This window comes from Culex pipiens, chromosome 2 (assembly GCF_016801865.2).
Source record: "Culex pipiens pallens isolate TS chromosome 2, TS_CPP_V2, whole genome shotgun sequence".
NCBI lineage: Eukaryota > Metazoa > Arthropoda > Insecta > Diptera > Culicidae > Culex > Culex pipiens.
Window position 1 is genome coordinate 121,111,113 of NC_068938.1, and position 25,612 is coordinate 121,136,724.

The 25,612-nt window shown below is 40.0% G+C and overlaps 1 protein-coding gene across 1 annotated transcript in view; it reads left to right on the forward strand.

Moving 5' to 3' along the window:
* Positions 1–25,612, forward strand: part of LOC120421370 (uncharacterized) — a 98,531-nt gene that overhangs the window by 30,732 nt on the left and 42,187 nt on the right. The window lies entirely within an intron of this gene.

The following is a 25,612-nucleotide window of genomic DNA, read 5'->3' on the forward strand; positions in this document are numbered from 1 at the left end:
CACTTGTTCAATATTTTGTCTACATGCTGCCGAAACAATAGTTTCGAGTCAAGTATGAGACCTAAATAGACAACTTCCTTTGACCAGGGTATTGAAACATCATTCATTTTAATCAAAACATCATCCTTTGGGACAAATCGGGCCGATTTGGAAAGTGGAAAAATGATGGTTTGAGTTTTGGCTGCATTTATGCGAATTTTCCAGTCGCCAAAGTATTCGGAAAGAACGTCAAGACCCTTCTGAAGACGGCCAACTAAATATCTGGTTATTTTACCCTTATAAATAACGGCAGTGTCATCAGCAAAAAGTGACAACACACCATTACCAGGAAGAGTAGGCAAATCAGATGTAAAAATATTGTACAGAAGTGGGCCAAGAATACTTCCTTGGGGAACCCCAGCATCAATGTTGAATAGTCCAGAAGCAATCCCATTCAGAAAAACCTTGAACGATCTCTCCGAAAGATAGTGCTGGATAATTTTGATAAGATACATTGGAAAACCGTATAAATACAGTTTATGTATCAAACCATCATGCCAAACATTGTCAAAAGCCTTCTCAACATCCAACAAAGCCATAGCAGTTGATTTAGACTCAAGCTTGTTCTGCTTGATGATTTTAGTTACTCTCGTAAGCTGATGAGCAGTATTATGTCCCTTTCGGAAACCAAACTGCTCGTTCAAAATTATATTATTATCGTTGGTAAAATCCAAAAGCCTTGAATAGATGACCTTCTCAAAGAGTTTGGACAGACTACTCAAAAGACTAATGGGGCGATAACTTGTTGGCGATGTTGGATCTTTTTGAGGCTTCAAAATTGGTATGACTTTGCCCAGCTTCCAATTGGTGGGGAAGTAACCAAGTTGCAAACATTTATTGAAAATATTGGCTAGATGTTGAAAGAACTGATCACTCTGTTTTTTCAACACCAGATTAAAAATGTTATCAAAGCCTGGAGCTTTCATATTTTTCATTTGTTTAACTGCAACTTTGACTTCCTCACCAGAAACATGGGAATCTGCAGGAAATTCAAAGGTAGAGTCATTGATTGTTGAAATACTATTGGCAACTGATGTTTCTTTACGGCTGGTCATGGAAGCGCCAAGATTATGTGAACTAACAAAATGAAGCCCAAGTGCATTTGCCTTTTCCTCGGATGTAATCAAAGGAGAATCCTCAACAATAAGAGGAGGAATAGGCTTTGGTTTGTTTTTAAGAACTTTTGAAAGTTTCCAAAATGGTTTTGAATAATTCCCAAGCTGGCTTACATGTTTTGAAAATTCTTGATTTCTGATATTGTCAAGTCGGTCTTGTATGATTTTGTTCAAATTGTTAACTGAAATCTTTTTGTCATAGTCCCCAGTCCGTTGATATTGTCTCCTATAAACATTCCTAAGTCTAATCAAGTGTTTAGTATCTACGTCAATATCAGTTACCTTAAAATTAACAGGAACCTCTCGAACGTTGGCAGCCTCTGCTTGGTTGATAGCCTGCTGGATCACCTCCAGCGAACGATCAATATCAGCAGAAGTTTCCGGGTGTTGATCATAGTCGATGTTGCTGTCTACCACTTGCTGAAACTGCTGCCAGTCAACGTTGTGGTAATCTTTCCGGGTTGGTTGCCGCTGCGGAGTAACGGAAGCTCCAACCTCCACAACCACCGGATAGTGATCAGAACTCAACTCTTCAAACACCTCAGGATGAGCCACGTTCTCAGCCATATTGGTAATGAAGAAGTCGATGATTGAGTGATTCCCAGACCGAGCCACCCTCGTTGGACGATCCGGACTCACAACGTTGTAGTATCCGTTTTGCAGATCGTTGTGCAGAATCACTCCGTTCCGATTCCTCCTGCTGTTGCCCCAAACTTCATGCTTCGCGTTTAGGTCACCAGCGATGATGTACTTTGCGCTCCGCCGTGTCAGCTTCTGGATATCGCTCTTCAGTTTTGCTGCTGAACCATCTCTGGAATTCACCTGACGTGGGCAGTATGCAGCAATGAAGAGTACTGGGCCAACCGAAGTGGGAATTTCCACCCCAACAGCCTCGATGATGTCCAGCTTGAAGTGTGGCAGCCGGCGTGGCTTGAGATCACGATGAACAGCGACAAGCACACCTCCTCCTCCAGAGGTGGTCCTATCGAGCTGCGTCGCGATCTTGTAGTTTTGCAGATAAACTTTTTCACCGGGCTTCAGATGAGTTTCCGTGATGGCAGCTACGTCGATCTCCTTCTCGCGAAGAAAATCCACCAGCTCTAAGTTCTTCCTCCTAATGGAGCAAGCGTTCCAATTCAGCAACTTGAGGGACCTACGATCCATACTGGATGACGAACGAGGTCAGCACTTCAATCTGCTGGGTCTTGGTTTTGCATCCACGCAGTGCAGCGGACATCTGTTTGAAAATATTGAGGAGTTCGGTTGAGGTGTAAAGATCATTACCGTTTTCCTCAACTGCTGGTTCTTGGGTTGGTCTTGGCTCCTGGCTGAAGCCCGGTGGTGGCGGTCTCGGCTCCTGGCTGGAACCCGGCCGTGGATGATTCACCTCAGCTCTCTTCCTGGGATCCAACGGCAACGGTGCCAAGTTTGGGACCTGGCGTCGCGGTTGAAGAGGTGGAAAATTTTCCTCCACCAGGGCTGGAGGAGTTCTACGACGCTGAGGCTGATTCTTCGTCGATGCTTGCTGCCGAATTTTCACGAACTCAGCTCTCTTGGGGCACTTTCGGTCGGTTGACGAGTGCTCACCGTTGCAGTTGAGGCACTTCACCAGCGAATCTTGGATGCACTGGGATGTGATGTGCGCATCGGTACCACATTTGGCGCAACGACGCTTCAGGTGGCAGTTCTTACCACCGTGCCCGAAACCCAGGCAGTTGAAGCATTGTGTGACGTCACGATGCACTGGTCGGTATCGCTCCCACGACACGATAATGTTGAAAACCGCTCGAATTGCCTTCAGCTCAGGAAGCGTCGTCGATCCCTTAGCCAAATGCAGCAGGTAGAGCTGGTCACGGTACTTGATGTCTTTGTTGCGTCGGCTCATTTTGTGCACGGCCAACACATCCAGTTTCAAAACTTTTAGCTCGGCAGCTAATTCCTCCACTGGCATGTCGTACAGACCTCTGACGACGATTTTGTACGGCTTATCCATGGCGACATCATGGGTAAAGTACTCCGCCTCGTTTTCGGTCAAGTAATCCTTGACCAGTTGATAATGCTGCCTGGATTGCACCAGCACCTTAAATCCGTCCTGACACAGACGAATGTTGCCTAGGACTTTCCCAGACTTGATGAGTTCAACCAGCCCCGCTCTAAAGTCGATCGTTGCTGCTGATTGCCGCACATAAAAAGGAGGCAGTTTCTCCTTTCGCTGTTTCACTTCATTCTCCTTTGCTTCCGCTACCTGGTCCTCGTCAGGCAGTCCAGCAAACTTGTTGTTCTTCAATAGCTGCTCCTCGTGGGACGAAGAGTTCTCCTCCTCCTCATCCATCGGTACAGTACCGTCGCTCTTTTTCGTCTTTTTGCTGTTCGATGTCACTTCCAAAAGCACCTTCCTTTTGGAAATCCCCGGTTTTTGGCCATCAGTTGAGGCCTCAACCTTCCTTTTGGAAATTCCCACTTTTTTGCCTGCTTGAGCCCCAGGTAGGGCAATATTGCCGGCGTTTTGCGCCGGGACGTGACGAGTCATGTTGATTCAGACAACCTTCACCAACGAATGCTCGGATAACAATACAAATTTTAGCAAATTTTACTGAATTCACTTGTTTTGTTTGAAGCACCATGTTAACTAATGCAATGTTTCTCTTTCTTTTTCGCAGGTAATGTTCAATCCGGGGTTAGTTTACCTGATGCCGTGTTAGTGAAATAACGAAACGAATCGGAATACGTCACGTCGTTTGAAAGCATCTCTAAGTGAATAAGTGCAATATGTATGTGGCCCAAGTGATAATTTGCAGTTTCGAAGAAAAAGAAGGCCAACAACACAGTGTGCAACAAAAGTCAATAGCAAAGTGAGAACACAGCACCCCAACAATTCAGTGCATGAAAATTCGAGTCAGTTCGAGTGGGTCAAACCATCCGTGGCAGTCCGCGGAACGACGTCTCAATTTAGATTGATCACGTTGATTGACATCGTACATTGCAGTAACTCAAGCGGGAAGGAAGAAAAAGGTCACATCAACAGCACGTCGAGTTAATCACGAGTTATCCCGAAATGCACTTTGGAATAAATGATGCAAAGAGGTCGGTTCGTAATTGAGATGTGTCAAGTTGCAATGCAAAGTTGCTGTTCTGTTTCGAAATTGGGAATTTGGGATTTCTAACTGTTATCATTGTTGTTACGTGGATAGGGATATTACCAAATTTCATCACTATCTTATACATTTGCAATTTTCCCTAAACTTTAATTCGTGGCAAAGCACATACCATCACCATGAAAAAATGTTGAAAATGCGTTATGTGTTCATGTAACGATTTCTAGGGCCCTGGTTGTACTGGTGACATGCGCAGTTGAGTTTGTGCTTTTCTGCCAAAATAGTCTGCCAAAGAAAATTGAAGATAATTGTATTGGATCTTTAAATTGTTACTGCGAAGGATTTTTTTTTATCTTTTTAGACGCTCCCAGGGATATTTGGAGCAACTTATTTTGAAGAAATGATTCACGCAATTGCTATGCGACCGACGCCCAGATTGTGTTGGAATGGTGGAGTCTAGCGGTGGGGTTTTCTCTAAATTAAATGAGATTCCATTGAGTAGAAATGAATGAAAGCCTAATCGATATCGCCTAGATTTCATCATTTGTGGTGTCATTAGAGCTCGATTGTTCTTCCTCACTGAGGAAAGGCTATAATATTGTTCTAAAATTAAACTCTTTGAAAAAACAAGTCGTAGCGGCTATATGATCTGATCTAACCTGTTCTCTAACGGCTTTTAAAACAAAAGTGAAAACACAAAAAGTATGTTTTACGTAAAAATTGTATACATTTCACCTAAACTTTCTACCAAGTCATAAAGGTTGTTTTACTCTGATATTCTGATTTAGTGACACTTTGTTATTACAAAAGATATAGTGGTCCAGATAGCAAAATTAAGTAAAATTTGGACTTCCTAACTGTATTTTAGCTTGTTTGAATGACTATCAAATTTTGGACATATCGTTGTTCGCTTACACGGAAAGGGAATCCAGCGCCATATCAGCAGAAAGATTTTCCTGGTTTGATTTTGCTGATATCTGCCAAACAAAATTCAAAACCAGTGAAATTTCTCGCTAAAACCAAAATTAAAACCAGCAACATACATAACATAGTTCTGCTGGTTTGTTTTCACTAATTCCTGCCAAAAATAACTGACAGCAGAAGAACTTATCACTTGTCATTTTCACCTCAGAATTGATTGACGGAACACAACAAGCTTTTGAGCTAAGTGAAACAAGGAAGCAAAATTTGTATAGTGAAGTGGTAGAGTGCAGTGCAAATGATCACTCAATCAATTGAAATTTATTAATCTGCTGGATTATCAAAAGGTCAACAATTCGAACGCATAAGTAAACATAACCCATAGTATGAAGGGGAATTTGCCAAAACAAGCAAAATTAGGTTTGCTTTGAAAACTTTATCAACAAAGTTTCACTCGTTGAGAATCATCAATTGATCTTGTAAAATCATACAATTCTCTAGATATTTATTGTGATATCGTTTGGTACAGCTTCCAGTCCAGCGGATGTTTTCCCTAAGCCAGCGAAACAATCTTCTAGTTTATTTTGGCACAAGCAGATGCTGTCGAAAAAAACAGACGTCAGCGAAATAAAACGCTGAATCAGTGCAGCAAACCACTGGTACAGCTTAAAAAAATACTCTGGACCAGCGCCCAAAACCAGCAGCAAAAATCTTCTGGTTGATTTTCGACACCTGCAGCTGTTGCTGATCGAGCGAAAAATATCGCTGATTCCAGCTAAATTGATCCCCCAAACAGCGAAAGTTTTTCCTAAACCAGTAATTTTGTGTACTGGCTTGGCCAATTTTGGCCGGTTTCCAGACCAGCGTTTCCAGGTAATTTTTCTGCTGGCTGAGAAAATAGCGTTTATTTTCGCTAGTATTAGCGAACTTTCTCGCGTTTTGGCGATGGATCCTTTCCGTGTACTTATTATGGTAACTCTGGAACCAATAACCGATGTCCTTTCGTCCGGTGTCCTCCCTACGGTCATGTCGTTGTTCTTTGACTCATCCTAACCACTCCGGAACCGGTTACCGTTGGCCGCTTGGAGGCCAATTCCAGATTATGGAAAAAAATGTATCATTAGACCGGAAGTAATCCCAAGTGGCCACCTGTAACCAGTTTCAGAGTGACCAGTACGAATCGAGAACTACGGCTTGGCCGTTGATCGCCATTTCTTTTTATTTCATGAAGTTTAATATGTGGAATAATAGGGGTTTTCTCATATTCCGGATGTTCCGTCAAGTGGCCAACTGTAAAAAAGTAACTAGAGTGGGTCAGAGAACACCGACACCGACCGTTCGATTGTTCCTTATTTTAATTTCATGATATATCGATTGATAGGGGATTTCACATATTCCGGATTTGTCATGGAAAGGTTAACACTGTTAACCCATTCAAGATGCATCAGCGAAAAACTTACTTACTTATGCGTCCTACTCCCCAATGGAGCATAGGAGGATTTCCACTGTTGACGGTTCTAAGCTTTCGCCTTCACTTTGCGCCAGCTCAACGAAGCGTCCACAGCACTGATTTCTTGGTGGAGGCTTCTCCGCCAGGAGCCTCTTGGTCTGCCCCGACCACGTTGTCCTTGCGGGTTCCAATCTAGGGCTTCTCTGCAGATCTCGTGCGCATCCTTCCGTAGCGTGTGGCCAACCCATCTCCACTTCCGCTCTCGGATCTCGATGTGTATCGGCTTTTGCTGACACCGCCGGTGCAACTCTGAATTCGACACCCAGTTGTCGGGCCACCAAGCACGAATGATGTTGCGTAGGCAGCGGTTCACAAAGACTTGTAGTTTCGACGTATTCTGGCTCGATACGCACCAAGTCTCACTCCCGTAGAGTAACGCCGACTTGACGTTCGAGTTGAAGATCCGTAATTTTGTGCGCAAGCGGATTTGGTTTGGTCGCCACAGGTTGCGAAGACCCGCAACAGCACCCCTGGCCTTCTTGATCCGTGTGGATATGACGATCTTGGTGCCACCATCAGGCGCAATCTGATTACCAAGGTACTGGAAAGTGTCGACCTTCTCAACTTGTTCACCAGCTACAGTGAAGCGTTGTGCTCGTTCCGTGTTCACTGCCATCGACTTGGTCTTAAAGACATTGACTTTTAGACCTGCCGCAGAGGAGCACGCCGCTAGGTCGTCCAGCTTGTTCTGCATGTCGTTTCCTCTCTGCGAGAACAGTACAATGTCATCGGCAAAGTCGAGGTCGTTGAGGTGCTCCATTCTTATCGGCTGCCACAGCAGCCCTCGGTTTTGCACACGGTCTAGCGCTCCAGCTACCACCTCATCGATGACGACCCCGGCTACCACCCGGATTGGGTCAGACAAAACTCCGTTGTGTAAAACACGTCAAACGAAAGCGTCGTACTGCGCCTTGATGAGGATGACAATCCTCTCTGGGACTCCCTTGCGCCCAAGAGCTTCCCAAAGGTTTTCGTGGTTGAGACGATCGAACGCTTTTTCATAACCGACGAACACCAGGTGGAGAGAATCCTGAAATTCGTTGACTTGTTCGAGGATGACACGAAGTGTCACTATGTGATCCACACATGACCGGCTACCCACTCCGGAACCCTGCTTGCTGCCGTCGAAGAGTATCGTCTATCTTCGACTTGATCCTGCACAAGATCACCTTGCAGAGAACCTTCAGGATTATGCACAGCAGCATTATGCCACGCCAGTTATCGCGAGATCCCCCTTCTTGGGAATCTTCACCAAGATGCCCTGCATCCAGTCGGCCGGAAATGTCACGGTGTCCCAGATTTTGCTAAATAGCCGATGCAGCATCCGAGCTGACAGTTGGGCGTCAGTTTTGAGCGTTTCTGTGGTGGTTCGATCTATCCCTGGCGCTTTTCCGGATTTCTTACACCTCACAGCTTCCTCAATTTCTCTCAGCGTAGGTGGTTTAAAGTTCACCCGGTTGATACGCCTCACGTTAGGCGGTTGATACTGACCGGTTGGACGTGGATTCGAGACTTGTAGCAGCTGCTCAAAATGCTCGAACCATCGTTTCAGCTGGTCAGCTGGATCGGTTATCAGCTGGCCGCTCCTGTCTTTCACCGGAATTGGCGGGTACGTGCCTTCGTCGCTCTCGTTCTCGCACACACAATGGCGGCCTTTGCATTTTTCCTCTTCTCTATTTTCTCCCAGGTGGCATCCGAGATCCACTCCTTCCTCTGGGTCCGCAGCACCCCCAGAGTATTCTCGCTTGTAGCGATGAAGGCGTCCTTGATGCACTGCCATTCCTCCTCAACAGTGCTGTCCGGGATATCCGAAGCTCGGGCTTGAAGCTCACCGACAAAAGCCCTGTGCACTTCGGGATTCGCCAAACGTTGCATCTTCTCCTGCCGTACGACACGCGCTAACCGTAGTCGTATTACGCTGACGAGAAGATGATGGTCGGATGCGATGTCAGCGCTCCGCATATTCCTCACATCAAGGAGACTCCTTCTCCACTTGTGGCTGACACAGATGTGGTCTATCTGATTTTCGGTTCGGCCATCACGTGAAACCCACGTGACTTTATGTACTGATCGGTGGGGAAAGAGCAATCTCCTGATCACCATATCGTAATTTCCACAAAATTCTGTGAACAGCTCACCGTTCTTGCTCATCTCTCCGAGACCATGGCGCCCCATAATACGTTCAAGGCCCATGTTGTCGGAGCCGATCTTCGCATTAAAGTCGCCCGCGAAGATCCGGATGTCACCTTTCGGGATCTTGTCGACTGTACCGCTCAGCTGACTGTAAAACCCCTCCTTCTCCTGCAAGTCGGCAGCGTCGGTTGGCGCGTAAACTTGGACAAAAGTCAGGTTCCTGACTCGTCCTAAATCTGGCTACAATTATTCGCTCGCTTATTGGTTCCCACGTTATGAGCGCCGATCGTGCATTCGGACTCAGTAGGAATCCTCAGCGAATAACGTCAAGACTATACAGCAAAAAATCCTATGGTAAAATCGCATGCAAAAGCATGCACATCACCTTCGTCAAAATAAACACTTAATATTACACACTGCATGTACAATTTTTCTATTCACAAAAAAAAGTTGCAACCGACGGGATTCAAACCCAGCACCAACAGTAAGGGCTGGCGCCTTAGCCCGCTCGGCCATCAGACCGATGAAGAATTGAAAGGATAAACGCATACATGAGCTTGACATTTCGGTCAAGTAGGTTTACCATACTGATGGGCTACATATTTCAGGGCGTAATATTACAAAGAATTTCATAAAATAATGCAACATTTATTTTACACCCAGGCCTTTTACACGCAGCTGGATTACTACTTTATTTGCTATACTTTACCAATGTGTCAACTAGAGGTGGGCAAACCGCTCATTTTCGTTCGCTCTTTAAAAAGAGCCGCTCTTTTGAACGGCTCTTTCGCTCTTTTTTCAAAATTTGAATGAAAAGGGTTTTTTCAAGAATCTTGTGATTTTGTTATTTAGTTCACATTGAACTTCTATAAATTAGGCCGTACCAAATATTTTTTGAAGTTTATGTCCCTGAGCTCTGACCAAATCGCAAAAAAATAATACACGTCCCCAGTTGCATTCATTGTTTTCAAAATATCGAAGTATGATGAATTTTTTTTAAGCCAAAAAATAAACTTTTGTTTTCAGTTGATAAGACTTCTATATCTATTGAAATTTGATAGTTTAAAAAAAAATACTGTTTTGCCCCCTGATGGTGCGGACCGATTTTGAAGGGGAGGGGTGACATAAACTTTGAAAAATATTTGTAGCGGCCATATTTGATAAAAAAATAAAACTGAAAACGAGAAGATGCCCTTGAAAACCATTGGTCTTGGTGGTCTCTATGTCAAGATTTCTACTCAAAACTGAACATTCGAGTAATTGAATGACATCCAAACTTAAATCTAGGATGCTGAAAAAATTGCTATTCATTTTAAAATTGCGTTTATTTCTGCAAGATTTGAACTTATGCTGATATTTAAAAATATTAAAAAAAAATATTCTGTGAACTCTTCTCTACATTCTGATTTAATAGATAAATTCTATAAACGATACTGTTCAATCGCACAAAATGATTATTTTTTTCCAAAATCTCTCAAATATTCAGTAGATTTTTGGTAATATTTGACAAATTATGCTATTTGAAATGCTCAAATTTGTATTCCGGCATTACTTTAATGTACACTCAGTTTTACAATGAAAAGTTTATTCCATTTTGTTTAGAAAATCATTTACTTTTGGTGTAAATTTTTATAAGCATTGAAATTTTTGACATTGCATTTTCAATTCTCAAAAACAAATTTAATACTACAATTTTTGGAAATTCAATAAATTATATTTATAACAAAAATCATGCCATATTGAAACGGTTCTTTCAAAAGACCGGAGTTTAAAAAAGAACCGCGGTTCGTTCGCTCTTTTCAGTGAACCGGCTCTTTGAGCGGTTCACTCTTTTTTTGCCCACCTCTAGTGTCAACCCTTTAGAAAATCCTCGAATATCATGATGTTAACATTCAAATTTTGGTTAAAGTCATGAGGGGCTGCTACAGTACTTGGAAAAAAGTGCCGTGAGGATCACTGGGTTAAAGTAATTGTTTATGGCCGCTCCCCTAGGTGAATTTAATTTTTGAATAGACCGAAAATGACCTCAGGAAGGTTAAGTCAACGACTATTAGAGTGAGTCCTGATTAGAATCTTGATTTGGTTTTATGTCGATAGCGGTGTGCTCTAATGTTCTAACTGAAAATTGGGCCAAAATGAGTTAATGATGCCATCTTTTAGCTAATTAAATTCCCTACAAAACGCTTCTAACAGATCTGAAAAATTCGTTTCCTACGCGGAGATATCGCCCTGCAACCATTTGTACTAACTGACGTTTTCGAACGCATCATGGATGTGCTCTCTTATTTTCCATCATGGCTTGACCTTTTGAAAACACGCAAATCCATAAAAATACGATTATACTATAATATTATGGTAAATTGCCAGGTGTCCTTACTAGTTTGAGCAATATTATGGAGCACTATTTTGGAAGGCAAATAGCACAAGTGTGCACATTTGGAAGCGAGAAGGAATTATCAGTTAGGTGTAGTGTGTTAAAATGGTTTAGCGGAGTAGTTTTTTTTTTGTTTGGACGACCCATTGATTAGGATTAGTGTATTTAGGTTCAGTAGGTTAGTTTAAAATGTTGTTACGTAGTTTTCTTTGCATGGATGACCCCTGCAGTTGTACTAAGAGTGCACAACGACTTGAAGATTGTTTCAAATTGGACTTTTGGGTTGGGCTAAGTGAGTAATAGGTTGGGGAAAAATGTTGTTACGTCGTTTTTTTTGCATGTACGACCCCTTCAGTTGAGCTAGGAGTGCACAACGACTTGAAGAATGTTTCAAATTGGCCTTTTGGGTTGGGCTAAGTGGGCAATGGGTTGGGGAAAATTATTGTTACGTCGTTTTTTTTTCATGGACGACCCCTTCAGTTGTGTTAGGAGTGCACAACGATTTGAAGAATGTTTCAAATTGGACTTTTGGGTTAGGCTAAGTGGGAAATGGGTTGGGGAAAAATGTTGTTACGTCGTTTTTTTGCCTGGACGACCCCTTCAGTTGTGCTAGGAGTGCACAACGACTTGAAGAATATTTCAAACTGGACTTTTGGGTTGGGCTAAGTTAGCATTGGGTTGGGGAAAATTGTTGTTACGTCGTTTTTTTTGCATGGACGACCCCTTCAGTTGTGCTAGGAGTGCACAACGACTTGAAGAATGTTTCAAACTGGACTTTTGGGTTAGGCTAATTGGGAAACGGGTTGGGGAAAATTGTTGTTACGTCGTTTTTTTTTTTGCCTGGACGACCCCTTCAGTTGTGCTAGGAGTGCACAATGACTTGAAGAATATTTCAAACTAGACTTTTGGGTTGGGCTAAGTTGGCATTGGGTTGGGGAAAATTATTGTTACGTCGTTTTTTTTTCATGGACGACCCCTTCAGTTGTGTTAGGAGTGCACATCGATTTGAAGAATGTTTAAAATTGGACTTTTGGGTTAGGCTAAGTGGGAAATGGGTTGGGGAAAAATGTTGTTACGTCGTTTTTTTTTTTGCATGGACGACCCCTGCAGTTGTGCTAGGAGTGCACAACCACTTGAAGAATATAAAATTGGGCTTTTGGGTTGGGCTAATTGGGAAATGGGTTGGGGAAAAATGTTGTTACGTCATTTTTTTTGCATAGACGACCCTTGTAGGTGAGCTAGGAGTGCACAACGACATGAAGAATGTTTCAAATTGGACTTTTGGGTTGGGCTAAGCGGACAATGAGTTGGGGAAAATTGTTGTTACGTCGTTTTTTTTTTGCATGCACGACCCCTACAGTTGAGCTAAGCGTGCACAACGACATGAATAATGACTCAATCTCACCCCCCAGACCCAGTGTCACCCCCACTAACGGTACGTTGTATTTTTTTGCATAATCGAACGCTGCAGAGTGGACAACGACTTAAAGAATGTTTTCAATTTGGTCTTTTGGGTAGGAACCCACTTGTAAAATGTTGTTACGTAGCCGAAACTTTGCTTACATGTTTCCTGCACAATAAAGCTCATACAAAATCCCATACAAAGCACTTAAATAGATTAAAAAAAATTCACGACCCACTGAGCCAAACCCAAAATCCAATTTAATATTCTTCAAGTCGTTATGCACTCTTAGTTCAACAGAATGGGTCGTCCAGGCAAAAAAAAACAACGTAACAACAATTTTCCCCAACCCATTTCCCAATAAGCCTAACCCAAAAGCCCAGTTTGAAACATTCTTCAAGTCGTTGTGCACTCCTAGCACAACTGAAGGGGTCGTCCATGCAAAAAAAATGACGTAACAACAATTTTCCCCAACCCATTGCCCACTTAGCCTAACCCAAAAGCCCAGTTTGAAACATTCTTCATGTCGTTGTGCACTCCTAGCACAACTGAAGGGGTCGTCCATGCAAAAAAACGACGTAACAACAATTTTCCCCAACCCATTACCCACTTAGCCCAACTTAAAAGTCAAATTTTAACATTCTTCAAGTCGTTGTGCACTCCTAGCTCAACTGCAGGGGTCGTCCATGCAAAAAAAAATGACGTAACATCATTTTTCCCCAACCCATTACCCACTTAGCCCAACCTAAAAGTCAAATTTTAACATTCTTCAAGTCGTTGTGCACTCTAGCACAACTGCAGGGGTCGTCCATGCAAAAAAAAACGACGTAACAACAATTTTCCCCAACCCATTTCCCAATTAGCCTAACCCAAAAGCCCAGTTTGAAACATTCTTCAAGTCGTTGTGCACTCCTAGCACAACTGAAGGGGTCGTCCATGCAAAAAAAATGACGTAACAACAATTTTCCCCAACCCATTACCCACTTAGCCCAACCCAAAAGTCCAATTTAATATTATTCAAGTCGTTGTGCACTCCTAGCTCCACTGCAGGGGTCGTCCATGCAAAAAACTACGTAACAACATCTCCCATAGTTGATGTGCACACTTGGCACAACTGTATGGGTCGTCCATACATAAAAATATTACGTATTTAATTTATTTAGGGCACATTTGTTCTATGCAATACATTCATCGATTCCATTGCATGAGACACACTTGTTCCAACTGCAATTCACCATAAATCTAAATAACGGTTTGTGCCTTGGATACCATTCGTTTTTGAAAGGTCGTATGATATAATTGAAATAAAATAAACTAGCTAAAAGTTTTTACAACATCATTTTCTTATGTTTTTAGGAATACATCAACCTAGTATTCGTCATAGTTGATGTATTATGGATGGTTTTACAATTATATTCATAAAAAATATAATTTCACTATTTTTTTCATACAAAATTTTTGATTTAAATGCTATTTTTTTCAAAAGGTTAATTTTCCTACCAAATTCAAACTAAAATAAGTGTTTGAAAAAAGTTTTGATATAAAATGTTTTTCTTACGCTTAAATTAACCAACTCGTGAAAAAATAACATTGAAACAACTAATTTGAACTATTTTAACAATAAAATTACTTTGCACGCTTTTGTACCAAAGCCCTGTGCACGTTTGTGCTAACTCATACAAATTACCTCCCAAAACACACTTGTGCCAATTGCAAGCATGATTTTTTTTCGTATTTTCTCTGCCAAAATTTTTCTAGCATTTCAAAAGTTTTTATATTTCACAATGTCTTTAAGTAATGTCAGGTGCATACTTTAACATTGTTAGAACAATTGTTTGTCGAATAGTTTTCCAGAAACAGTAATTCAAAGTTTAAAAATCGATTTTCTCGCAACTACCAAAATGTCAGTTAGTATAAGAGAGCACACCGCTATCGATGTATTGATAGAAGCATTACGTGCCATAGCTCTTATTGTTGGGTAAAGAGCTAAATTCTCTATAAATTTCTATGAAGAGCCTGTATCTGCTGATGGTTTTTATTACGGATTGATATGATGATTCGTCACTATACTCCTCGCTAAGCTAATACCTTCGTCGTCCAACAGGATGAAATTTCTGCGAATGCAAAGTTGTTTAATAGCTCCGCTACGCTGCAAATAATGCCAGAACAGTTCACTAGCGCAAAGGACAGTGAATGCAGATAAATTGTAGATGCCAGCAAACCAGCCAGAAACGTCGGATGACATCCTTTTCAGGGTTTCAGACTGACTGCTGCTGCTGCCGCTGTTCTGTCCCCGGATGAATGTTCGATCCGCATTCGCACTTGTCGTGTCGTGTTGGTCGTTTTCTGGCACAAGAACCTGTACCGTCGTCGTCGTCGTCGTCAGTGGCCACGGTACATGGGCGCGCATTTCTCCCAGCCACATGGCATTCGAGCCCCTGCTTTGACCTCACCTCACACCAAAAAACCAAACCAGCACGTCGTCGTCAAACAGTGCCAAGTGTAGATGTGGTCGAACAAACACACTCACACATACACACTCACACAATGCAGGGGACCGGTTTATGTACACCAGCAGCAGAAACTCCCCAGCGGATCCGGGGCCACAGCTCTGCCGCTGCTGCTTCGGCAAATACATAAGAGAACCGTGCTCTGTTTTTCTACATAAATTATTCCAGTACGCTGAAATATAATATAAAGTTTGTTGTTGCCATCACCGTCGTGTCGTGTTGAACTTTGGCGAGGGTGGACGGAAGACGGAAGGAGGCAGCGGAAGGGACGTCAAACTGGCTGGCGACGCAGTGCGGAAATGGAAAAAGGAAAGGAAAGAGTGGAAGGAGGGGGAGGGGAACGCGTGTGAGGAGTACATAATAATAAAGGTTTAAAGAGGATATGCTGGAGGAAGAATTTGAACTGGGTGTAGTAAATATTTTTGCCTGGTGCCCGGTGCTGCTGCTGGTTGCTCTCAAAATGAGTGTTTATGAGAGAGACCGACCACGACGACGGTTTGATGCACGGTGTGGTGCGGTGCCCGTGCCCGTGCCGCTCCTCCGTGTGACATGACCTTGAACTCTTGGGAATATTTTTTTCCCCGTGTCGTGTCGTGGCGGGGGGTGATTGGTTTATGATTGTTGGGTTTTTAAAACTAATGATGAGTGCGGGAATTGTTTTGTCACGGTAACAGATATTCCACCTGTTAAAAATTGTCCACAGTAATAAATAATGGATACATTTCAGATTCGATTGTCGTTGAACAATTTCAATGTCTGGATAGTCGACATATTTTTCTCTTTAAAAATTAAACATTAAATTTTGAAAAAAATGTTTTAATATATTGTATCGAGATTTTTTTTTGATTTGTTTTGCCCCATTTGGTTTTTAATATTTGTACGATTTTTTAACAAACCTGACCTGGATAACTTTCACAAATATATATTGGAAGCAACAGTTTTTTTCAACAGGAGTCTGAGATTTCAAAAAAGTGTCTAAGTGGTTTATGGATGGTCCCTTAAGTATTGGTAGTCTAAAAATAGAACATTTTTTCACTATCAAAATAGACTGTCGGAATTTTTAATGCAGTTTAAAGGTGAGAAGTTTCTTTATAAAGCAAATCTATTTACGTATAAGGTCAGGTTATTTAAAAATTCCTTTATTTTTTTTATTAAATTTTATATTTTTTTCTAAACATGCAATAAAGCCTTTGCAAATATTTTTTAAAGTTTATGTTGCCCCTTTCGAAAAAATCAGGGGACAAAAAAGTATTTTTTTCTAAAAACTTCCAAATTTTAATGGAAATAGAAGTCTTATCAACTAAAAAAAATGCATTTTCCTGCGTTTAAAACTATGTTTAGCATGTTTGGGATCGACCAAAGATATTTGATTTTTTTTTTTGTGAAATTCCGTTGCACAGAAATGCAAAAAGTTCGTCAATACTTAGATAATTTGAAAACTAATGATTGCAATACAACTGGGCAGGTGTAAAATGCATTCTAAATTTATTTTTTCATTAAAATGTGAATACCATGGCTTGTTATTTCAATTTTTATATTTTTAAAACACTTCGAAATAATACCATACATATCTAAACTTTTTGAGCTTTTTTTCTCGAAACACTAAATTTATTTACGGGTGTCACGAGATTGGATGTACAAAATTGGCTAAAAGTATGTGTGAAGACTGTGCATGACGAAGTCCGGTTTGATTTTTTTTTCTTAAAAAAAAAAACAAATTGTTTTTAGTCGTACATTTATGCGCAGCGAAGCTCTGCCGAAAAATCCGAAAACACGATTACATATAGCGGGGAATCAAAAAAGTTGGGAAATCATTCCTGTGTTTTTGGAATTGTACATTGTTACAAGCATGTTGCGATACCCGATTTTTACAGCACTCGTCATATTTATCTTGCTAGGCAAAGGCTCGCCTGACAACAAACTACTGACAAATCTTTATTTAGCGAGGTTCACCAAGTTGGATAAATACGACGAGTGCTAAAAAAGTCAAGTTTTGCAACGAGTTCCATACAACATTTTTAGCAATTCCGAAAAACACCATTTGAATGGAATTGTAAATCAAGTATTTAGTCAATCCACGGTTCATATCAAAAGAATGTTGAAAAGTATTACTTTTTAAAACAAGTGCTGAAAAGTTCAATTTTTCGGCATTCATTCCAGTACTGAAAAGTAGGACTTTTCAGCATTTGTTTCAAAAAGTGTTTCTATTCGGTTCAGTTGTTTTTGGTAGAGAAAAGTAGGCTATTTCGTCGTTCGAGAATGACAGGAAAAGTAAGTAGTTTCACGGCGGAATTGCAAAAAAATGTTGTCGTAAATTAGACCGAAAAAGAAACATGTATGTTTAACAAACTTACGTCAGCCATATTGTTATTATACAGTGTACCATTTGATTGAGCTGAGATTACATAATAAAAATCATTGATTGAGTTAGGAATGCGTACTTACTTACGTTTTTATCATAATATGTTGAGCATAATACTATTGCTGTTATGTGTCAGTTCACTTTCATGTGTTGAAGTGTTCCTACAAACAAGTTTAACTTCACCGTCAAGCTCGAGTGAGTTTCCTCTGTGTACATTGAGTCATGCCATTACCTTGCACTTGTATCTGCGCATTTTAATTGCCTCCGCTGCCGCCGGTTGCTGAAACTGTGAATTACTAGTGAAACGAACCATATGTGTGTTTGTGTTTGTGTGATTACTACAACACGACTATGACGATGGTCGTCGTCGTCGTAAACCGGATGGAACCGGTGTAGATTTATTTGTACGGCCAGAACGTAATTATTCAAGTCGTCGGTTCAACAGCGGAACGACTATTTACATCGTTTCCCACAAAAGCAATGGCAAGACACGAAAAAAAAAGTAAAATCATGGCGTCTACGACGGCTGCCAACAAAAACAGCTCGAGTTGTGCCCGGCTTTGATCGAATGAATGCGATAATTCGGATGCACTCGACAAGTTTATTTTTGTCCTCAAGTCGACCGACGGATCGTGACCTGTCTGACTGCACACTGGCACTTGCTGCCTAGAGGACGCAATAAAACTGTAATCACTGAGATTACAGTTAGGCTGCTGTGCACGATCGGCCGTATGTTGTTGTGCGAGCGCGCCACAAATTCCACCTGCGCCTGTGTCTGTATGAATGAATTAAACATGAGCCGCAGTGAGAGGGGGGAAAAAATATCAATTACACCATCCCCAAAGCTATCTATAACAACCGATGCAAAATACTCGGTCTGGCTGAGTGGTCGGTCAGTTGTTTGCGATAATTACCATGACTTTGTAATCACGAGAGTGCATCGTAGTAGAGAATGTTGACCAAGCTGTACACCGACTTGATTGTGTTTGACGTAATCTAGTTGGAAAATCCGGCAACAAAGCTTTTGATTGAAGTACACTGATAATGACCAGAATATGATACCGGTTATAATTACTTTAATGATAGCATTATTCAACTTTCGATTAAGAAAATCATAAAGTTTTCCATTTCGTGACAACAAATTTAAAGCAAAAAGATAACTCTCGGTTCTTTTGAAGAATAAGTAAAATATTTAATACAGGATAATGTGGATAATATTTGGTGCGGGTTGTACCCAACTGGATTGTTGCACCTTTTTTTCTTTCTTTCTAAAGGTGTAGGATTTGCTTTTGGATCTGACTAAAGATCAATCTTCGTAATCCGAATATTTCTCTAGGATAACTCATTGGATAAATGTCCAAATAAATATTTCTAGTGCATCAATTGGCTGAGGCATACTGATAATGGTCTTTTTGCTGTCATTTGAGTGCTTTGGTTTTCATAACATTCTATTTAAAGTAAGGCCGTTGCAAATATTTTTTAAAGTTTATGTCGCCCCCCTCTCCCTCAAAATCGGTTCGAAAAATCAGGGGGTAAAAACATATTTTTTCAAAAAAACTTACAAATTTTAAGGGAAATAGAAGTCTAACCAACCTAGGGTTTTTTCTCAAAATTTATTTTCCCTAAAAGAACACCCAGTTAGCAAAATCTAAACTTAGAAATATGTATCCTCCCTGCAAAGGCTTATGAATTGATCTCAGTTGAAAGGTTCTCCAAATCTCTGAATTGCAAATGTAACATCCTGGAGCAGAACTGTTAAATTCTAATAAAAACACAATTGAATTGAATTGATTGCAAATTCAATTTTACATCGAAAAGTCTAACCAACTGAAAACAATTAGAAATACATTTTCCTGCGTTTAAAATTATATTAAGCGTGTCTGGGATCGATCAAAAATATTTCCAATTTTTGTGAATTCCAATGTACAGTAACGCAAAAAGTTTTTTTTTTGCGAAAAACAAAAATCTCTTCGATACTTGGATATTTTGAAAACTAATGATTGCAAAACAACTGGGCAGGTGTAAAATGCACTTTAAATCACTTTTTTCATTCAAATGTTGAGACCATGGCTTGTTATTTCAATTTTTATATTTTTTGCACGACCACGATCAGAGTCGAGGGACTTAAAATTAAAACAATATTTGCAACGGCCTAAAGTATTTTTAAGGCTACATATTTTTTTGGCCAAAAGCATTTAAAAGGGGGAATTTGCAATGAAATCCACAATTATTGCAAGTTTATTAAACTTAGAAAAAAATATGATTCTCAAAAGTGTTGTAATGTATACCGTAAAAGTGGGTGACTTGGAAAGGTTTGAGACTAAAATGAAGAGCACAAATTAAATACGTACAGAATGGTATGGAATCATTTTGACCATGGTAGATAAGTGTTTAAAATACTTCTAAAAGAAGCTTTCATAATATTTTGAAAAGTTTAAAAAGTAAGTTAACTATAATTTAGAAAATGTTGATGAATAGCAATCTCAATGTGTCATGATTTTTTCAATGAACATGATTTCAAACCGAAAAACGGAATGCATTTTCAAATTCGTTGGACAATTTTTAACTAGGCGAATGTAAAATAAGTTTGTAAATAATAAATACCATGTGTTTTTTTTTAAATATGACTAAACAAAATTTCCATATTTAAAGGCATTTTCAGTAGAACAAATTTCATATAAAATGTGAAAACTTTTGATTCATGCTTCGAATTCAGTTTAAAATGTAATATGAATCGATCATTGCATGAAGAAAACTAGTTTTAACGTATTTCAGGCAAAATTCTGACTTTTTAACAGTTTTACTTAAAATTTGTATGCATTTGGTTAAAAGCTTACAAATTTAGTTAACTAATTAAAAAACTATATCAGCTAGTTTAGTGATGGTACATTTGACTTAAAAATAAAATTTTATCGCCTTAAATCTGATATCAACAAGAAAAACTGGTGACAAAGTCACCGTGGATTTCAAATAAGAATTTTCAAAGCATTTCTTTGTTTAAACACAAACGGAAAAAAACATTTTTTTCAAAAATAGTACATGGACCTTTTTTTAAAATTAAATCTGTCTTTATTGAACATTCTTATAATAATAACATTTCTTAAACATGCTAAGTGGTATGGCTTAATGCCCTTCATCTTTGTTGTATTTTTAGTTTTATTGTTAACTGATCACATTTATTTTGTTTACTTCAAATTGTTTTACATTATTGCATTGAATAGAATACATTTGGGTAAAAAGAAAAAAAAATACTTTAACAACTAATCCTAACATAAAACTAAAAAACTAAATTCATTGAAATATTCAAAATCATTAGAACGAGTAAACTACGAACTGTTTCTTAAGATGAATGCTCCAAGGGTTCCGTGACGTGACGCAATGTTCGAACTGCTTGCAGTTTGGACATGGTGGAAGGAACTGTTTCATCAAGAGTCGTTGTGCAACCTGCGGAGGGGAGCAAAAAACTCAAGCTTGCAACACTATCAACGAGAACATCGAAGCCAAATGCTTCAATTGCGGTGCCGACCATTCAACCAAGAATCGAAGCTGCCCAAAACGAGCTGAAAACGCAAAACACCACCAGCATTCACGGACGTGGATTTTCCTGCTTTGGCGTCACCAAGAGCGGGATCTGCTCGAGTGGTTCCAAATCTGCAGCCATTGCCGTTGAATCAGCTGCAAAAAGTTGCAGAGAATACAACACATCCAGGCTTCAGTCAGCAACCGAGGGCAAACCAACCAGCATCAACGGATGAAGGCAGTAGTGACCTGTTTTCTCCACAAGAACTTCTGAACATTTTCATCGAGATGACAACAACACTGCGTGTTGCAAAACTCGTGCAGAACAAGTAAGAACGCTTGGAGGATTTATCTTGAAATACAGTTCGTAGTTTACTCGTTCTATTGATTTTGAAAAATTCTTTTTTTTTATTTTAGTTTCAAGTTAGGATTAGTTGTTACAGTGATTTTTTCTTTTTTACCCAAATGTATTCAATTCAATGCAAAAATGTAAAACAATTTGAAGTAAATAAATGAATGTGAACAGTTAATAATGAAACGAAAAATACATCAAAGATGAAGAGGATTTGGCCATACCACTTAGCATGTAAAAGAAATGTAATTATTATAAGAATGTTCAATAAAGACATATTTCGTTCCCATGTTACGATGATGTTGAAAATTGCCCGAACTGCTTTCAGCTCAGACGGCGTTGTCGATCCTTTCTCGAGATGAACCAGGTACAGTTGATCACGATACTTGATGTCCTTGTTGTGTCTCGTCATCTTGAAGACTTCGATCACGTTCAACTTAAGACTGTTGAGCTCTTCTTTCAGCACACTCACATCCATGTCGTATTTACAGGCCACGGATGACTTGTTTCATGGGGCATTTACCTGGATCGTCATGGCTGTAGTATTCAATCTTTGTGTTGTTCAAGAAATCCTGAACGTAGTTGTAATCCTTTCTGGTAGGTAGCAGAATTTTGAGTCCATCAGCACACAAGCGAATGGAAGCTCGTAAAGCACCAGATTTGATAAACCCGGCCAGCCATTCGCACCGAATCCGATGACGATGTTTTCACAAAAATGGGTGGCAACTTTTCACGTCGTTCAAATTCTTCCTTCTCGCTCACGTCCACAGGGAGGGTAGCGAACTGGTTTCCAGACAATTTTTGAGCGTCCTTGCTCAAACTGCCTGGCTTTGCAGGTAGCGCTTCGGTATTCTTTGCACTTTTTAGCACTTTTTAGAAGCTAATATCGTACTCCTCACTGATTGGTGGTCCACAAAGGAATGAGTACATCGACCTTGTGTGGCATACCTCAGACTGATAAAAAAATGACCCTATAAATACCAAAAGATGCGCAAGGATCTGGCCTACACGCCAAAGATGTTGAAAATAAACGCTTCAGTGGCCAAAATGCCTCAAAAAGAGACATTTTTGAAAAAAAAATCTTTTTTCACGGGTTAATCACCCACATCCCACAAATTCAAATGCAAAGCGCCTGCTCCTGTTACGTCCAATCAAGCTCATATTGTGGATTTTGGCTAAGTATGCCCACCGGAACAAACCCTTGAATGCCCGCCAAAAGTCATTTTTGTTACATCCTAATGGAGATAAAAAAATTAAATAAAATTATTTAGCAAAATGATTGGAAAAGTGCAACACTAACATAACATACTATAAAAAAAACTTCTAAACCTTATTTTTGTGTTTCATCTGGAGCTTTTTTTTTTTTTAAACGTTCCGTTCCCTCTTATAATGTTTGCAGTTTGGGTAGAGTAGATTTCCATGATAAACGGGGAACGAAGAAAAATTATTCTCACAAATCGTAGTTTCAACCAATCATATTGGGTTGGGAGGGGAAACACCCTTCTGCCACATGAGTTTGAACTTCATTTAGCCCATGATCTAAAGCACTGATTCCAAGACCCCACCTTCCATGCATCAATGGTGGGGCCTAATGGTCCAGGAGCTTGTCCGGTCCTACTAGTGGGGCCCAGTACCCACTTTGGGAAACACTGGTCTTATGTTTTAGTTGTAATGAAAGGTTTTTATAAAATTATAGTACTGTCAGCGTGGAGAGATTGAAGAAAAATTCTGCACATTTTTAAGACTAAATCTCACCCACCAGACCCAATATCACCCGTGCTGACTTATTTTTGTTAGTTAAATTTGTAAATTGGCACTATATACTGTAGACGAACATCTATGCTAGTCCAGCGCCAGCACTTACTTCCCCATCGAACGGAAGGTGTGATCTGACAAATCTCGCCGCGAAAAATGCCACCGGGACTGACTGGGACCAAACACAGGTCAACTGGTGTGAGACCAATCCAAAGGTCGTCAGTTCGAACCCTGGAGTAGAAGGTTCCTTGGAGTAAAAATAGGTTTTGGGTGTTCTCCCCATTCAAGCCTTTGGACTCCTAGGTTCGAGCAGAATCTTGCAATAGAGACCACAAAAGACCTGGGGAACGTTAAAGTGGATGGTTTGATTTTTTTTATTCATAATCAGACATATCATTGGATTTAAGTGGCATTTATGTACTTCATTAAGATGATATCAGAATTGTTCTTTTACACATCATTGATTACCTATGAACACTTTTCCCAATCTTTAAATTTTTCAAAATTTATAACATTGCAAGTGTGAGGAAAGCATCAGCCACGTATGTGGGTTCAGTTAGTTTTTTTTTTCTAAACAAAAATTATTTTGGATGATTTCCATTAAAAAGTCATTGCTCTATCTCTAGCATACCGCACTGCTCACTGCCCCGCTATAAGAAAGGTTGGCCTAAAAGGCCATGTTTGGAGTGATAAGTAAGGTGGCTCTGATAGTGATTTATTGAACCTCTCCTCATACCATCGCTTACGCCACACAGCTCAGCTATCGTCAAGCGAACAAACGGTCGATGGCGCTGGCGCTGGTGTGTTGGTGAGGTGTCGGCCGGAGTGCTCGACCGACGACGTGTGAGTTTTCGAAATAATGGCGGTCAAGGTCAGAATGATTCATTTATTAAAATGGTGTAGTATGGTGAGCAGCGACCGCGGCGTGTGCGATGGCGGATGTTTGCGTGTTCACATCAGCGCAAAAGCAGCAGCAGCAAACTAAACAGAGTCAGCAATTTGTGTGTTTATCTGAGTGATGTTTGTGCTTTTTTTTTCACCCTGCTGTGTGTGTACGTGAGTTGCTGCTGCTGCTGATACGGCATGTGCACATTCCACGCCGTACAAAGTCCCGGTTAGGTGGAAAAAATGTATTTTTTCTACCCCGTCGCCATCCCCATTACCTCGGCCCACGGCTGTGTGTGAATGACTTCATTTCCATGGGCGATATAATTAACCTTCTGATAGTGTCGAACCAATCAAAACATTTCAAGTCTGTACCGGATTTGTTTCTTCGTATTTTTCACACCGACTATTCATGTGGGGGGAATGACTTCTTGATGTGAATCTATGGATGAGCGCACAGGTTATTGTAATGGTTGATTGATTTTGAACTTTGATGCAATAGCATACTGCTTAGTTTTATGAAAAAAAGAATCATATCGTTATAAAAATCTCGATATCTTCATTACATCACCACAATTAATCGATATTTACTGGGCCTTCACAAAGCTGAAAAAAATTACCGATCCAGTTATAAAAAAACTACTGGTTTATTTAAACAAATGATGTTAGGGGTATAAAATAATCCAGATCATTTATCTGCTGGTTCCGGAAGGATTTTTTGCTAGATTAGCGGGGGTTTTTGCTGGTTCAGAGTTTTTCCTTGCTGCTGTTTGGTTTTTTTTCGGGCAGCTAGAGAATTACGCTTAAAGAGCAAAAAAAATCGTTACATTTTCTCCTGTCAGACATTTTTGGCAGTAATTAACGAAACACCAGAACAACCAAGTTTTTAGTAAAAAATGTAACTTGCTTCGTAAAATTATTGGCAAATATCAGCAAAATCAAAACAGGAAAATCTCTGTTGACTTGGTGATGTACACCGTTTCAGTGGTTTTTTTTTAAATTCCTAATCACTTTAAAGCCTTCCATTATTTGAAGATGGATTTTATGAAATTCAGATTACGACTCATCTTTCAAAAAGCTAAACTGTTCGATTTAACCCTCTACAACCTAACCCCGCCACTAGACGGGCTTCAATCTAAAAAATCGCCAAAAATCCATTTTCCAACCGATTTTTGATCTTTAAAAAGCATTGGAAAGAAGAACTCTTAAAATTTTAGAAAATTTCAGGGTTGGGAGTTTAACTTGTTTTATGTGACTTAGACAGTGTTTTTAAAAATGTCATTTTTTAGGGGTCAACTTTGGCTGTGTTTTTTACTAACATTTCCTATAATTTCAGTAAAAATAAGTATGCAGTAATTTTTGTAGTGTCCCAGACTATGCCTCTACGCATTTTTTGCAACTTAAAAGATGATGGTGCCATTCTATAGCAGAAAATGTGAAAAACATGCAAAAAATTCAAAAAATGACTGTAAAAACGTGAAAAAATTAGATAGGCAAAATGTAATTATATTAGATGGTAGAATAGGCCAAATACTACCAAAAACAAACATAAACTAAACAAGATAAATGCAAATTAAAATACTAAAAATAAAACAAGAAAAATATAAAACAAGAGAAGTAAAGTTTTTCGTAGAACAAAA